This window comes from Drosophila serrata, unplaced genomic scaffold (genome assembly GCF_035046125.1).
Source record: "Drosophila serrata isolate PLE 108 unplaced genomic scaffold, ASM3504612v1 contig_240, whole genome shotgun sequence".
In the NCBI taxonomy this organism is placed as follows: Eukaryota; Metazoa; Arthropoda; class Insecta; order Diptera; family Drosophilidae; genus Drosophila; species Drosophila serrata.
The window spans coordinates 9,710,659-9,728,475 of record NW_028257138.1 but is presented as its reverse complement, the minus strand read 5'-3'; the positions used below and the strand labels follow the sequence as shown (position 1 = coordinate 9,728,475).

Here is a 17,817-nt window from a genome sequence, read left to right as displayed (position 1 = left end):
ATAAATTAAGCCAACTGAAACAAATAGAAAAATTCACAAAAAAAAAAAACCCAAAAACACACACACAATGCGGTGTATTGATGCGGTGTGTGTGGGCAACTAAAAGTATGCCAAACCGAAATATTTCCACTGCCAAACAAATCAACAAAAACCAGGCACAAAGTGACCAGCGAGGCGTGTGAAATATTTGTGCAATTTTATAGAGAAAACGGCTAACGAAATAGCTCAAATTGAGGCTAACGAATGTTAAAAGTATAAATTGAAATGATGGAAATAATTGATAGTTATTGAAAATATATCAAATTAAATTCTATTAAGAACATAGTAGAGAAAAATTATCTAATAATATGAATTCTAAATTTTCAAAGCTTCTGAAAGCTTTAAGAATTTTTAAAACCATTTACTTTAAGTTATAACAAACCCCATGCTTCAATCCCACTGTACGCAATGTACTCTAGTTTTCAAAAATTCACAAAAGGCATCCAACAAGGACAAATGAAGCGAAAGAGACAGGAGACACAGAGACAGAGAGAGACAGCGTGACTGAGCGAGGGACAAACTGAAAGCGATCACAATTCCGTGGCCGTGGAAATTGCGTGCGAAAAACGCGGCCAGCCTAAAAGCGGGCAATAGTATTTGACAGTTTTTATTGGCAATGGTCAACGTTGTGAGTGTGAGGGATGAACCGCTTGATAGGAGGGGGCGGGATGAAGGGTACGGGGAAATACAAGGGAAAATGCCGGAAAAAAGGGAAACAGCAGCAGCAGACGAAATTGCTTCCAACATTTCACGGATTTTTCATCGAACTTTCATTCGCGTATGCCCCTTTTGTTTTAAAACTTGGTTGTCAGCTGTCGGTCACTTGGCAGTTAATTAAAAACCATCAATTATGTGAGCCAGCAAAAAATGTGAGGCAAAAAAAAAAGAGGCGATGCTCTGACGACAAAAAATAATTCCGAAAAAGTTGGTGAGCATATTTTAATTTATGTTAATTTTCCGACAGGAAGCTTCAACCCGCCGCCCTCACTTTGGGGGCTGCTGATGCTTGCCTCTCTCTCTCTCTCTCTCTCTCTCTCTCTCTCTCTCTCTCTCTCTCTCTCTCTTCTTTTAATTACACCCATGATATTAATCTGCTTAAGTGACCACAAAAATGTTGACTTTTTAAAGGGGAGAAAATGAGAAAAGAGGGCAGAGGCCAGACTGACTGAGACGACTGTGGCGAATGCCACTTTTTAATTGGGCGGACCTCTGGCGTTGGCGTTTATTGTTAACAAGTTGTAACAAAAAATTACAAAAAAAAAAAAATAATATAGCTGAGGAAAAAAACTGAAAACTGGTGGAAAAAAAGTTTCTGCAGCATTACGAGGCTTCCTGCCAGCAGCCAATCTCATTTCCCACCGAAAACACTTTTCCAGCTTCCCCTCTCTTTTTCCGCTGCATGTAATTACGCTTGTACAACATGTCGTATGCTTAATAATTTTCGGCACTTTTTTCCTCCCTCTCTCTCTGTGTGTGTGCTTAACTAATTTTTCTCTTGTATTTTTAACTCGTTGATGGATAAGCACACTATCATGAGGGTAATGGTGCTGCTCCATAGAAATGTAAATGGATAACAGAGAAAAATGAGGAAAATTATGTAAATTGAATTGTGAAATTTTGGGTAGGTAATGTGTAAATATGATTTAGATTTTACTACTAGAGGGAGATACTTTTATTTATTTATTTTTATAATCCTATTCTCTACAAACTCATGTAACAAATCCCCTTAAAAGCTGTGAAAAAAAGAGAAACATTTTTTTAATCATATTCATAAATTCTTTGGCAACATTTACTGATATTCGTTTGGAGTTTTTTTTTAATTTCCATTTAATCATATATTTATTTAGTAATTCTTTTCCGAAATATAGTATTTGTGGGTGTGGGAGTATTCAATTTTAGATAAGCCCTTTTGCCAAAGACCGCCCGCATTGCGCCTAAAAACGAATTCAATGCAAATTTAAGTTGGACACGATCCAACATTTGCCGCATTATAGACAGACGATGTCGATGGCGTATCCCAGGCACACACCCAAAGCGAAATTGCAATTCAATTCAATATTCCAAACTAGACAGAGAGAAACGCTGTTTGTTTCGTGATTTGGCACTTTAACCTCGCCAGAGAGCAACAAACAAAAAACAAAAAAAAGCAAGTAAAAAAATGGTAAATAAAAAACTGAAACAAAAACAACTGAGAAAAAAAGTTGTGCAGCGGAAACGTTATAATAGAAAAAGATGGCAGTAATATTTTTTCAAAAGTTTTCCTTTTCTCCTCTTTTTTTTGGTTTACCGCCAGGGTTAAGAGGGAGGTTTAGTCTCGCAGTCTAGAAATCGAAAAATATATATAAAATATATATATTTATAGAATAGAAGACACAGTCGTTGCATGGCGTCGTTTCAAACGTAACAACAAACGGAAGGTGGCAATTTAATAAAATGCTTGAGTGAGTCGCCGAGTTTTGTTTCCTGCTTTTGGCTCTCGTCCTTTTGCTTTCCTGTCTCTCTTTCTCACTGTGTGTCTTAACTTTTCCACCCGTTATTCCATCTCCACCCCACTAAAGTGTTGCATACTTTTTGGCTAAGAAGGACAAACCTCTGATTGGTTTTTCTTTGGCCTCCTTCAAAACATTGTTATTCCTGATTCTACTTCAAATGGGGTGTATTTATATATATGTATATATACATTTTAAAATAGCACTTATTATTGAGTGCTACGAGTCAAAGGCTTGAGATATCGTGGGAATCGCAGCAGACTTTGGTAAAATAATGCCAAGTTTGTAATGATTGCATAAGTACAGTTTTGGTGAATTAAAGGACGAAAATAGCTGAAGGAAGTCCATACTTTTTCCTATGACATAAGGCTTTTTTAATCCCATAATTAAGTTCTACATTTAATTTGATTTATAAATTTTAAGCACAAATAACAGTTTACTTATTATTTATTTTATTTACTACTACTAAATTTCCCTGCCGTATAATCCCCATTTTGCCATAAAAAGAACCCCATAAATGCTTTGAGAAAAATTTACATACAATTACTCAGGAAAAGCTTTCTGCTCACACCACAATTTCCCCGATATTCTTACTCAAACAATCAAATGAAATTATCCTAAATGATTTGTTGTTTACCTTTGATCTTTCATCACAAATTCAATCAACGATTGCCACCTCACACACAAGCCACAAAAAGTGCTTTCTGGGGAAAAACCCTCGCTACCATAAATACCAAACAAATGACTTTTCATTTCCACCCAAATGGTGGCGAAAGGAAAAAAGAAGAATTGCATTTAAATTTTATGACACTCGGTTTTCCTTTTCTCTCTGAACTCCTCTGGAAGGAAAAATCAAGAGAAAACCCCTAAGGACGTAAATACCTCAAGGCAAAAAAGAAAAAAACGAGGGAAACAAAGGGAATTTATTGTTCAAGGGTAGAGAAGTGCATAATAACGACGATTTGCATTAGGTTAAGTAAAAGAGAACGCTGCCAAACGAGAGGCAACAGCAAAATGCGCAAGCAAATCAAATGAGTAAGCCAAAATGTGAAGGGGAAAATTGTGGAAAAGTACAGAGCAAGGTGAGAAAACTGCAACGCGGTAATCAGAGCAATTTACATGCAAGCGAACTTCAAACAGACAAACGACGAAAATAGGATGAGGGATGGGATTATGGAGAAAGTCAGCGGGCGCCAAGGGGTTTTTCCAAAGGTGGTGTTATTAAATTTGCAAATACTCCACAATTTTCCCTTTTCTTTTTCGTTCTATTTATGAGGTTGCAGCAAACTGAATGCTGATGAAAATTTTGGAAAAGTTCCACGAAGTTGATGTTGCTCATTGGGAATTTATTAGAGGTATTATGTCTTGGGGAAATTTGATCTATGAAGATTGAAATTTTAAATAAGAACACCCCAAGACTTACCAAGAGTTTAGTTTATAAAGTTGTTGTTACATTTACTTTTAAAGTTTTTTGACTCCTTTTGTTTTATATTAAGTATAGTTTATTAACGTGCTTAATCCTTTTGTATCTTCTACTGACTTGAATAACTTTAAACTTAATCCATAAATTCGTCTTAAATTCATACATTTTCAGTAGTAAGAAAAAGTGACAGAGCAACGAATGAGTTTAAACATCTTCATGTTTATTCCATACAATTTCGTAGAAGCAGAAAAAGGCACGATTGCATTTACTCTTGAGCTGGGGTGGAAATGAATATGGGGGCGTTGACTGTAGGTTGTACCAAAGGAGGGGAAATTGTGGAAAAGTCGCGGGAACATATGAATTTTTCCTCACTGCATATGAAATCGATATGCAAATGTTGTGCGAGGTTTTCCCGGCGTCAACAACAGCAGCAGAAGCAGAAGCAGCAGCAGCAGCTACACAACGATGGCAACTCCTTCCTTTTTCCACGACTATGATGATGATGATGATGCACGTATTGTTTGCTTGTAAACATGATAAAAATTCAAATTAGCCATTATATATGGCAAGTCAAGGAAAGTCGCAAGGCAACACACAACCACTCCCCATATGTATACATGAGTCTTCATTTTGTGGCGCTGAAATGCAAAATGTGCCAAGAAATTACGGCAAAAAGTTGTACTAGGGAACCTTGAACAAATTACTTATTGTATTTGCATTTCAAGCTGTCTGTTTTTGTATGGAAATCAATGAGTCAACCAGAAGGTGAAAGTTGAATGTGTGTAGAACTCTCTCTATAAAGATTATATCTAAAGGACAAGAAAGGGATTGAAAAAGAGGGTTTTTATAAAATTTCTTAAGCAAAATATATTACTTTCAGTTGTATTTACATTAAAATAATGTATATAAAAAAGGCACAGCTTATCATATTTCAAAGTAACCCACATTTCCATTAATCCATATTTTCTTTTCTCAATTCTGAATATCTTTTCCCTTCTGAACCCTCAAACTTTACCCTCACACACTCGGGTTGCGTGTGTGCTTCTCTAAGGTTCTCTCTAAGCCAACTCTTTTTGTGAACAACAAAAGTGGCAAAGTAAAACGTGTTAATTAACTCATTAGCATCATCAGGTGAAGCGGTAGACTACAGTGGGCGCACGTTAGATGCGAATGAGCAAAGAATAAACAACATACATACATACATTCATCAAATGTAGATGAGAATAAAAAGTAAACTAAGTTAAATCAACATTTAAAAGTCATTTAAAAGAGCTCATCTCAACGCCCAACAAATTTCACAACAAAGTCCAAGTTGCTAATCAAGTTTTTCCAGCTGAGAAGAATCATCATCATCTCCGCTCGAGATGAAATGAGATCTAATATGATGTGTGATGGTGGCTCTTAGGGTCTAGATCTTGAAGTCCGCTTTAGTTGCATTTTCAACGTCAATCAGTTTGAATCGACGGAATCCAGTCTTGCTCCTCAATCAAGTTGATTTATTTTCCCTCCGATTTCGTGTACGTGCTAAAATTCCAATTTGTTGTTACTTTTTCGCTTTTTATTTTTTTGTAATCGAGCCTATTGTTTGGTATTTAAATACGAAGCCATTCCTTTTGCCATTCGCTTTCATTAATGGACGTTGCATGTGTGACGTTGCTTAATTAGTTGCCATCGGCGTCTGGTTCTGATGACTTTTCCTTTTTTTCCCTTGCCCCCTGATTGATGTCAATTTATTTTTAGTGAATCGAGATTCGCCAATACGCATTTGTTGTCCTTCTCCGACGTCCTCGTTGTTGTTAAAAAAAACAACGAAAAAAAGAAGTAAATACAAAAAAAAACGAGCCTTTGTATATGAAAAAGAATTTATTTTAAATCACAACGAAACTTATCGGTGATGGGAAGGCTGTGAAAGTGAAGTGACAAAGAATAGCTGAAATATATATATATAGTAAATACAAATAAAATCAGCGAGCACAAAGGGTGTCTAGCGAGGAGTTTAATTTGGATTTTCAACAAGAAACAAGATTAATGAAAGTGAGTCTCTATAGTTTAATTTAATAAATATATGTAACTTTAAGCTAAGGCTAAAATTGAGTAAGAAATGGAATAGCAAATGTGCCTTATTGTTTTAAATTATGTTAAAATTTAAGAAGAAATGTAAATATTTGCTTGTATAAGTTCGAAACCCTGGTTTTTAACTCGATTAATTGAGTATGGGTGCGAGTGAGATAGAAAGCTACAACTTAAGTTTCTTAGAATTCCCTAATTCATCCAAGTTTTAGAGTATTATATGTAGAAATACTTATTTTACCCAACGAATATTGAATATTTAAAGGTTATTATACCATACAAATGTGTATTCAAGTTGTCAAAGGTGATTTAAGTAATTTATTTATTTAAAAAACAAATGAATTCTTAACATTTCGTGGCACCCTATATACTAAAACAATTTATCACCTTCCCCTTCCATTTTCCTTCAACTAAATGCCGCATACCTCGGATAAATCCGATCGCATTGAATAGCTTCGAACCGAAATAATACGAATTAAGATCGGTCAAGCGCCACAGCAGCCAACGAATTCTTTCCTCGATTTATTCAGCAAAAGGAAACTATATTTAGTAGCGATTAAAGGAGGGATCTATATAAAAGCAGAAGCAGAAGTGGGCAAAACGCATTAATTGCAATCACAGGAAAGAACTCTTGATGCCAGCAATTATATATTAAAAGAAAATACTGAAAATCACACGCTAAAAGTGCGAAAACTCCACGAGAGCAAAACTTAACAAATTAATTATTGTTCATTGTTTTATGGCAAAATATCGAATCGGAAGAGATTAAACTAAAACCATTTTGTGTGTTTTACATACTCTATATATATATAAATAACTGATTTGTTATACGTTGAACGTTTTCCTCTGCGATTAAAGGAGGATCAAAGTAAAATATTAAATAATATTTCTAATTGTGCGTGGCTAAAAACCAAATACAAAAAAAAGAAGCAGCAGCAAGCAAAAATCATCAAAAATCGTTGCGTGTTCCACAAAAATATCCAAAATAAATATTAAAAAAATCCGGCATATTGGATGAGAAGTGTTAACTGGCTGATAATTGAGTTGAATATTCGTGTTTAATATTTATTATATATGCTTATTGAATTTTCCACTTGACTGACACGTTCGAGACAACACTTTTTGGATACTTGTTCTGTTCTCTTTCTCTCTCTGTTTGAGTGTGTGTGTTGTGTGTGTGTGTAGTTGTGTGTAAGTGTGAAATATTTTCAAGAATTCTCTCTTCTCCGCTCGCCGTTGCCCCTTCATCATCATCATCATCAACTGACATGATAAATAATTCAGCTGCAATCGGTTTCGTAAATAGCCAAAAAGAAGAAGCCAACGGATGCGAGTGCGAAGCCAAGGGATGCGGATGCGGATGCAGAATTTCTGAGGCATCTGAGCCAGACGCGAATGTTGCCATCATACTGGGCACAAGCACAAGCAGCAGCAACACCAACAGTCAATTATCTTCGGTAATTGAGAATTTATCCAATAACAGTGACATTGCAGCCGCCGCATTGTCCTTTGCCCCGTCATCGTCATCGTCATTATTATCACCAGGAGCAGTAGCAGTCGATGCAGGAACTTTAACAGGAGTAGGAGAAGGAACTGGAGCAGGAGCAGGAGCATCCGCTTCCCCAACGAACCGCGTCACGCATAAATCCTATCCACCAATAAATTCAGCATATTGGCTGCCATCGTCGAATCCATCACCGTATGCGGTGCCAGGTAGGAGTCGGTCGATTCACATCTCAGTTTCCACTTTGATTTTCCAAACGAACTCAATCCAGGGGTAGGTCAGAACCTAGCTAGAGATGAGAGATTATCCTGGGGGATTAATTCAAATAAATAATATATTTCGGTGGGAAAATATAACTGAAAAACGAAGCTATGTTTGTCTCAAAAAACCTTGGGAAATTTTGGAATAAATTTATATACCACAAAAATAATATTACTGCTTATAATTTATACATATTTTCATATTAAAAATTAATAAGATATATATCAAATCTTGCTTAATCCATTGCCATCACTGATTGTCCTGGCCAGTTGTTGCTCCGTGCTCTCGACTGGCCCTCCGACCTCGTTAGCAGCTCATCCTTATCCTCCTCCGCATCGTGGGTACTCACTCTCTTATTGATGGTCTGTTGATGTTGAGTGTTATCTACCTTGTCGCAGGAGTTGCCAGGACCTCGTCAGCTGACCAAATTGCCTTACATCCACATTACGATGTACATCCCTGTCCTGGTTTTTCCTCTCCTTCGACCAGCCTTTTAAAATTGGGTAATTAAGGCAATTTATTGTCATTCGACGGTGGATTGAGATCGGGAAGGAGAGGGGATACAGCATAAAATTGCCAAGATGTTGTCATTAAGCAAATTGCCCATGAACCGAAAAGGTCCTGGCTTAATTGTTGCCAAAATAAATACGAGCCAAGAATTTAATAGTGAATTTTGTCAAGAAACTAGAGAGGAAAGGGTATCACTTTATTATTTGTTTTAAATTTTCCTTTTTCAACTTCAGTTGATAATTTACTTGTCAGAAATTCCAGCATATTTTTCGTCCTTCTTGAAACTTTAACGTCAATTGCCTGGAATCTTTTTCCATCAGCATCAACCGACTGATGCTGATTTTCCGACCTTTCCGCACACAATTTCCGCCCTTCATTTCATTATCTGTTGATGCCAAACCACAAGCGAGATGAAAAAGAAAGAACAACACCTGGTAAACATATTTAAAAACCCGGTCTCTTTTTTTCGTTTTTTGTTGTCATGAGTCTTTATCACCTGAATATGTCCAACGCAGACTTACCACTTGCCTCGTGGCCCTCATTCGCTCATCATACGGCCACAAGTTTACACTTGACTTCGACATTATTAATGCCCCAGCCTGATATTGCTTCATGTACATATATTTAACAATAATTTCAACTGGCGAGAAATGTTAAAATGTCAGTCCATATGAGAATATGCGTTTGTGTGTGGGTTAAATCATTGACATACACGTGTTGCTGGGGTGACACTTTTCCTGTTTAATACACTCGAGCAAGCCAGGACGACCCGCACACAGAAAAAAGGACATTGTCCTGGCATGGCTCTTCTTCCCTCTCTCACTCGTTTTCTTTACAAGAAAAGTGAATTTATATTTTTCATTTAATTTGTATGGCTTGAAGTGGGAATAAAATTACAGAGCAGTTTGAAGAACCATGTATAAAGGTAGTTAAATATGAGGAGAATATAGAATATTTAATTTATTAAGATTAATCTTTCCGTTTAATATTTAAAGTTTCATGAATCTTTTATTTTAATGATAATTTTCTCTGCCTCTTTATCTTAAAGATACCTTTCCTATTAAATAACGTTCCAACTATCCATCAAAGTGGTCTTCCACCCTACCTTACCCTCTCTCGTCCTATCTAAGAACCCTTAACCCTTGACTGCCAACCGTAACACCATCACTTGTTACTCCATAAATCTCTGCTGGCCAAATTGCCATGTAAATTTTAACTGGACTTTAATTTTCTGCTAAATTAAACGTTAAATGAACTGCCTAGCCACGTAAACGTGACTGTAAAAGGAAGAAAGGATTGTGTGTGTGTGTGTGTGTATATATATATATAGAAAATTTAACAAAGAAGCTACACAAAAAATGTAATTTTTCGCACACTGAATTGTAAGGGAGAGAGAGAGGGAGAGGAAGGAGGAGCAGCCCGGTACAAATTTATAACCTTTAATTGCTTTGACCCAAAAAATGTGCAGCTGCAGTTCTGGCTCGCCGGTGGTGATGGTGATGGTGGTCCTCCCTGATCCTGGCCACAGAAGCCACATTGCCTATGGGCTGCTCTCTCTCTCTGGCCTAGACTGGACCCGCATAAAATTATTTTTTGTGCAGAGAGCCCCCTTCACTCTTTTTCAGCACTCCTCCTCTGGGTTCATTTAGTGGCTCTGTATGCTTTTGTTGTTGTTGTTGTTGTTGCAGCCTAATGCATTTTCACATTCTAGAAAAGGGAGGAAGGGGGGGTGGAGGAGGAAAAAGCGCAGCGTGTGCCATTTACCCACATAGATGCAACACTCTCGACCTACACTAGGAAAAATTAAAAGGGTTTTTATACCCTTGCAGAGGGTAGTCATTTCTGAACCCATATATATTCTTGATCAGCATCAACAGGCAAATCTTTCTGGCTATATTCGGCCAAAAAAAACATTTTTCAGAAAATTTTCCATTTTCTTTTTTTAAATTTTTACATTGGTAAAATTTTCAAAAATCGGCCACAAATTGTCATTTGAAATGAAGTATGTTTTGTTAATCTGCTAAAAATGAACATAACAACGCTTACCGAATTGAAATTAATGGCTTTTTTTTTGGCTTAGTTATGAGTTTTTTATATTTTGATTTGTCCTAAAGTTTGCATATAAAAATATAGTTAATATCGATTAAAAATGGTATTTCATCTTCAGTCAGAGGCTTAAAATAAAGTGAAGGAGTCATTTCTGACCCTATAAATCATAAATATTTTTGATCAGTATCAACTGGCAAATCTTTCTGGCTATGTCGGAAAGTAAAACTTATTTTTCCAATTTTTCAAAATTTTATAAGGGGTTACATCGTTAAAATTTTAAAAAATTTATAAAAATTAAATTTTTTTTTTACTTTATTAATAAAGTATGCAGATTTATTATACTATTAAAAACTAACACAGGAACGGCTTCGGAATTTAAATTAATGCTTTTTTGATTGAGTTATGAGTTTTTAAAATTTTGATTTCTGTAAAAAAATGTCATTTAAAAATATCAATAAATATTAATCAAAAGAGTCCGAATATATTAGGCTCAATTAAGACAGATTTCCGATAAGGTTTTATAATTTAATTCTATACTTACGTTGGTTTTCCGAAGTAAGTTTCTTTTCTTGTTAAACTTCTTATTTTTAAGATAATTATTTTTGACTAAAGAAAATGCAAAAAAGACATGAAAAAGTTTCCATATTTTTATAACCCCATTTAAAATAATATCAGGTATTTCTAGTTTTTCTTTTCTTTTAAAAATGTCTGAAATTTTAATTTTAAATTAATAAAAGCTCACTAATTTTCCGTCAGTGTACAGTAACTGCAACTGGGATGATTTGGCCCGGCGGTAGGTGGTGGGCACCCATTTAGGGTCCGATGGCATAACCATGGCATTCTCTCTAATCTGAAAGCCAGCCGAGTTTTCAGTTCAGTTTCCATTCCATAGTTGCACATATTACTCGTGCCTCGGCTCGACTCGACTCGACTCTTTTGCTCCATTTTTACTTGGGCCCAGCCAGAGTCTAGTTGCCGCTTTATGCAAATGAATTGGTTTTTAGTGAAAAATACTTTACACTTTTGTTTGGCCCAAATATGGGAGAAAGGCGAGCAGTACTAGAGAAGATGATGCAATGCTCTCGCACTGTCTCTCTATCTCTGGAGGAGCAGGCTTTTGGCTGTAGTGTATCTCAAGGATTGGAGAGATGCAAATGCATTCCCAGAGCTTGCTTAGAGCTGCCTTTCTGACAAACTGACTGAATGATTGCGGCACTAGTCGAGGGACTGACTGACCTATCTGACTGACTGACTGACTGACTGACTGTCCAATTGAGTGACACTCGGAAGACTCGGTTTTAGCTAGGGGTAAAGCGAAAATTTAATACAAGTTGGTCTACGAATTTAACAAAAAGACTTTCAGCAAGAGATTTCATATTTTATATATATTTAAAGAACATTTTTCATATAGTCTTAAGACTGTTGAAGCTTTAATTTTGTTCAAGTTATCCCCAACAGTTCAGAAGTACTTTATTTCTTTTTTCAATTGATTTTTAGTTAATTTATTTTATAAATTTAATTTACCAGAGAATAAAAGAGTTCAATGTCTGGCTATAAATTGCACTTTAAGTATATATAAATATATATTTCCTTGAAAATTCGATTTCTTTGCGATTATCCCTTCATTCGTTGGCAATGTCCTTATTTATTTTTAAGGCCTATAAAGGATTTGCATATTTTCCATATAATATTGATAAAAATGGTTTCTGTTTTAGGGGGTTGAAGGCCATAAAAGTGAACCCTTCTTTCTCTCTTTCTTTATATGCAGATATATGTTATTATCATAATCAAACTGGAACTACTTACTTTCACTTCCCACACACACACACAATATCCCTCTCTGAAAAAGCATAATAAAAGGGAAGTGTAACCCAAAAAAAAGGGGGGTAACCATAAAATACAATAAAGGAAGTTGAAAGTTCTTCGACACAGAAACCCATTATCACAGTAACAACACATACATATACGCATTGTTCAAATCAAAAGTTTTTAACCCCGCATACAGGACTATAATGGACATCCATTCATATTTGCCCGCTCCCTTTTTTTTCGAGTGTGTGTGTGTGTCCTTCGTGTCCTTAGCTTGACCCTCAAAATGTGTAAAAATGCAAATAATTTCCAAAGCAACCTGCCATCTCTTTTCCACTCACTTTCTTGCCTGATTGTTATGTTCTTGATTATGTTGTTGTTATTGTTGGTCCTGTAAGGATATGTGCTCGTATGTATGCAGCAAAAACATGTCCTTTTTATTGCCTCGACATGAAAATTTATGTTTCCCTTGTAGTTTCTACAGTGCTCTCTGCTTTCCTTTTCTTTTCTTTTCTTGTTCATTTTTGTTGTGGCTCATTTTATTGGCTTGTTGTTGTTGTCGTTGGAAGGACATTTCTGTGGCTTTGATGTCATATCGATTTATTAACCTGTACGAACTATTGTCCATCGTTTGGACCGAATTGATAAATGAGGCAAGTTTGTTGAAATTGGTTTCGTCGTCGTCATCGTCGTGCTCGCCTCCTTTTTATTATCGAAGGGTGTTTGAATTTATATCCTTCGGGCGCCGCCTCTTAATGGAAATTTATACGCCAAAGTTCCCCTTGTTACTGCAATTATTTGTGATATATATGCATAATCCTTGTTGGGCGTCCTTTGCTAGCTTCTGGTACTGCTTCTGCTTTATCTGCTGATGTACTTCAACTTTCTCTTCCTTGCAACTCCATTTGATATTCAATATTTTTTCTGTGTGTGTGTTTGAGGCAAGGAAAAGAAAGGAAAATAGATTAAACGCAGCAAAGCAACACAATTTCAATGCAATTAAAATGTAAATTTCGTTTATGCAATCCACACAAAAAAGAATATACTGAAAATAAAAAAGTATTCGAAACGAAAAGATTCGAAAATTAAGAATATATATGATTCAAAGCTATAGCTAATATAAATCTTCATAAAAGCTATAATTTGTACCTAATTATTTATATATTATTATATTTAAACAACTTTACATAGTCACAAAAACTCTCCTTACAAAAGAGTATTCAAAAAAGAAAATGAAAATACCATAAAAAATAAAAAAAAGGGCCAAACAAATCCTGCAATTGAAATACGAACATTTTTGGGGGAAGCACATTTCGCCCGTCTGCTGGCGATTAAAATTTAAATTTTATACAAGCGGCAAAGTATTTGCCATAATTTTGTCGGCAGCCTCTTCTCTTGGCTGCTCGAAATTAAATTTAATAATGCATTCGAGTCTGGACTGAATTCGGAGGGTTTTCGGTCTGGCGTTTGGCGGAAAGAAAATTTCATTAGGCAGGTGAAAAAAGGTGATATATACTTATGTGCAACCTTTATTGGACTTAAAAAGTGAAAGTTGTGTGTATATAAGGATATAAGGATTCAACTTCTGTACATTTTTAGAAGGCTTGGCATTATAATAATAATGTTTTAAAGTTTAAAAAGACTATTATCTTGTTAATACAATTATACCAGAAAAAAAACAAAGCTAGGGAAGCCAAAGTTTTTATATCCTTGCATTTTGCAATTGAATTCTTGAAATCGATATTTTATTAGATAATTCGTTCTATACCCTTGCAGTAAAGCTTCATCATAGCTCAGTCAAAAGTTCAAATAATAATATTACTCATACGCAGTGTTGTCATTTCTCAGAACGTATTTTTATATATGCATTTTTTTTTTAACAAATCAAAGCTTAAAAAACTCATAACTAAGCCAAAAAGGATTTAATTTTAATTCGGAAAGCTCTCCTATGCCATTTTTTATTAAGGTTAATAAATCTGCACACTCAATTTCAAATTTAAAAAATGCTACTTTTTTTTTGACAATTTTGACGATGTGTACCCCTTATCTCTTTTTGAAAATTTGGAAAAATGTATTTTTTTACTGGACATGTCTAAATCGATTCTCTTGTTGATTGTGATCAAGAATATATATGGATTATAGGTTCGAAAATGACTCCTTCACTGAGTTTCAAGCTTCTGACTGAAATTATAATACCCCGCAAAGGTAGAAAAACAAGAAAAGAATTGTTTTATAATTTTCGAGAAATTTCTTTTAAACACTTTTGAAATCTGTTAATATTATAGTTAATTATACTTCTAATCATATTTAAATTTTAGAAATTTTTCAAAATAATTTACAATGCCAGGGGACATTGCACCTTTTTCGTCTTTTTCCATTCGCTTGTTTTCAATAAGGTTAAATTGCTTTTGTGGGTCTACTTTTCATCGTGTGGCTTATGGCTTATTGCTTGTCTCAGTCTGTGTGTGTGTGTGTGCTTCTGTGTGTGTTTTTATTCGTGTTGGTGTATATCTCTATGTGTGTGGCCATTGCCGCAGCGCTTGATTAGATTTTGCCACTCACTTTCAACCACTTTCCCATACCCCACATCCCCCACTTTTCTCTCTCTCTGTGTGTGTGTGGATAGGTGAAAATAACCGCAGCCACAACAACAGCAACATCAGCCTAGAGAGAGAGAGAGAGAGGGGGGGAGAGAGAGAGACAGAGAGGGGCGAGTTCAGCTTGTAGAGTTACATTATTTTTGCGAAAATTTGTTAAATATGCCAAACACGCAGCGATGCATGCAAAGTGGCAAAAGCACCACCAGGAGAAAGAGAGGGGAGTGTGGGGAGGTGTGTGTGTGTGTGTGTGTGTGTGTGTGTGTGTGTGTGTGTGTGTGTGTGTGTGTGTGTGTGTGTGAGTTTCTAGTGGGGCAAGTGGGTGGTTCTGGGTGGCATAGGCGGCGGCGGCACAGGTGCTATATTCGAGGCGAGCCCATCCATACGTGGCATTGCGTACGCTTTGGCTCATATTTGTGACATAAATAAGCTAAGCCAAAAGCGGGATGCCAGGAAGAGGGGGAAATGAGTGGGAGTGGGAGTGGGAGGGTTGCACGGGGAAAGCACACACACACACTCACACACATTCGGCTGGAAATGGCGGCAAATATGACCCGTTTTTATGCACACTGCGCTTGGTTAAATACTCTGGGTTTTATGCAAGGGGGTATGATGAGCTACGAATTTAATTAGAAATCTTTATAAATATGTTCCCAGCTAAGTTGCAGAAAGCTATTTTTGTGAAAACGACGTATGTAAAATGAGAAATATAGTAATTACAAGTTTTTAATCAAATACAGACAGAAATCTATTTTAAATTACTTACTAAGAAATCCCTTGAATAAGCCTTCATAATTGAAATCAACGATTTTTTTTGCCTAGAAATTCAAGGGAAATTATTATTTTAGGGTCAAAACATCAGATATAAAATATATAATATATTTAAAAAATTAATAATAAGAATCATAATATAATACTGAATAGTTTAGCTAAATTTAGATTTGACAGGACTCCCTTTAATTAACATAAATTGAGGCCAGATTATTTACATAAGATTTTAGTGGGTTTTAACCAAATTAGTAAAAAATAGAATATTAAGAAATCGAAAGTATTATAATTAGTTTTTTAAAAAAGAGACAAGAGTTTGTTTCCAGTTTACCATTTAATTTTGCTACTAATAACATAGGAACCTAAAGTTTTCATAGGAATTTCCCTTACACTCTTCCCAACATATTTTATTTATAAATCTAATTTGGAATGGGTATACCTCGGGTCGGTTTTAACCCAATATTTAGCATAACCCACTCATTACAGAATCCAGGATCCAAAGGAAAAGGGAGTGAGAGGACTCTCCTAAAGGAGAGTGTGGAAAAGGAAGAGTTGAGAACGTCGATGTCATGGCTCGTTCGCTCTGCATTTGGTTTCGGTTTTGGGGTTCCCAGAATTCTACCCCTTGGGTTCGGTGTTCCCCGGTTTGAGAGTGTGTGGGGTTCACGTTAAGAGGAGGGGGTTCGAGTGGTCGCTCGGTTAAGTTGAGTTGCATGCAAAAATGGCCAGCGAAGGAAGGATGAAAAAAATAAAGTCCTCTTCCAGCTGTGTGTGAGTGTGTGTGCTCCTGTGTGTATATATAGGTTGCAAAAGTGGCCCGCACTTTGGCCGCACACACCCCACCCCCTTTCTGCTTTATGTTTTCAAATTAAAGTCGAAAGCGTGGCAACACTTAATGTGCGCCACTAGAAGCAGATTAGTTGCATTACCCCCTGAAGCTGGCTTCACTCGTCCATTTTCCATCCTGGCCAGCGAGTTGAAGGAAGGAAGGCAGGAAGAAAAGTATGGAGAAGTGGCACCTAAGCCTTGGTTCCGCTCTGTATTAATAATTTAAAACTAAAGCTCTTTCTCTTCGGGCAAAGATTTAAAGATAAAGTTTTCTTGGAAGAATTAAACTTTAAATTGAATGCCGCTTAAGGAGGAGGATTTAGGAATGGGAATTTACTTGATCTTAAAAGAGTGAACGGTTGGGATGTATTTTATTAAACCATAAAAATCTAGCTAAATTTAAATGTATTCAATTTGTAAAGCAGAGAACTTTTCTATAGATCAATTTATAATAATTTAATAGAAATACCTCTTGAATTTGTATCTTTGATCTAATGAGGTCACAGCACCAAGTCAAGTTTTGTTTATTTTTACTTTTCGTTGGAAAAAAGCGATTTAAATTATGGAATTGCTGAGGGGTTGTGAGTGTAAGGTTTTCGGAATGGGTTCTTTGGAGTATTGGCATTCCGCCATCGCCACCGAGCATCGAATTCAATGAATTTTAAAATTCCTCTTCCTCGATGGCAATGGTGCGACTGCTGCTGCTGCTGCTGCTGCTGCTGACTGTGCGCAATTTCTGCTAGGATTATGATAATATAGCTCAAGTGCAGTTAGTTGCTGTCGCTGCTGCAGTTGCACTTGCCGTTTGCGATAATCATAATAATAATAATGGTGCTCCAGAGCTGATCCAGCTGCAGCTTCTGCTCCTGCTCCTCCTTCTGCTGCTCCATCATTATTGTGTGGGTTTTGCATTTGATAAGGTTTCTGGGATGATGATGATGATGATGATAATGATAATAATGATGCAGCATCAGCAACGGAATGGCAATTGAATTGCAAAGAGATAGGGGAGGGGATTCCCCAACGAATAAGTGGGAAGTGGGGTTAAAGCCGCATTGCAGTACGCGTTGATGCCTCGAAATGTGGCAAGTGGCAGGACCAAAAGAGGGAGGGGGGAAAAGGAACCCGCCAAAGCATTAGAATTCACTGCCATTAAGCTGAATTTCCACACTTCTCCTGTGGTTACAATCGTCTATCGACTCCTCTTAATAATAATAATAATAATAATAATCGCTTTAAATACCCGCCATGAGTTTCGCTGTGAAATTGCAAAGTCAATGACCAGAATGGCTACTAAAAATCAATTTCTACCCCATAAGCAGCTTAATTATAATTTTAATTGATTTCCAAAAACAGATTTTCAAACGGGGAGGGGACGAAGTGTGGGCGTTTCATAAATTTTGCAACGGCAAATTGCCGGCTATAAAACATAATTGCCATTCAGTAAAAATGTCCTGTTTATTGAAGCGA

General features: G+C 36.2%; 1 protein-coding gene and 1 long non-coding RNA gene across 15 annotated transcripts in view; both read left to right on the top strand.

The window, feature by feature from the left end:
* Window positions 1-17,817, top strand: part of bru1 (bruno 1) — a 179,481-nt gene that overhangs the window by 131,138 nt on the left and 30,526 nt on the right. The gene's annotated exons all lie outside the window — the stretch shown is intronic.
* On the top strand, window positions 3-13,053 carry LOC147644052 (uncharacterized). Of its 3 annotated transcripts, none has more exons than XR_015271302.1 (2): window positions 3-5,985; window positions 7,328-13,053. It is a non-coding gene; the product is annotated as an uncharacterized LOC147644052 (long non-coding RNA). The 3 variants fall into 3 exon arrangements; XR_015271303.1 differs by lacking the exon at window positions 3-5,985 and adding an exon at window positions 6,506-6,705; XR_015271304.1 differs by lacking the exon at window positions 3-5,985 and adding an exon at window positions 6,506-6,705 and having other exon boundaries at window positions 7,306-13,053.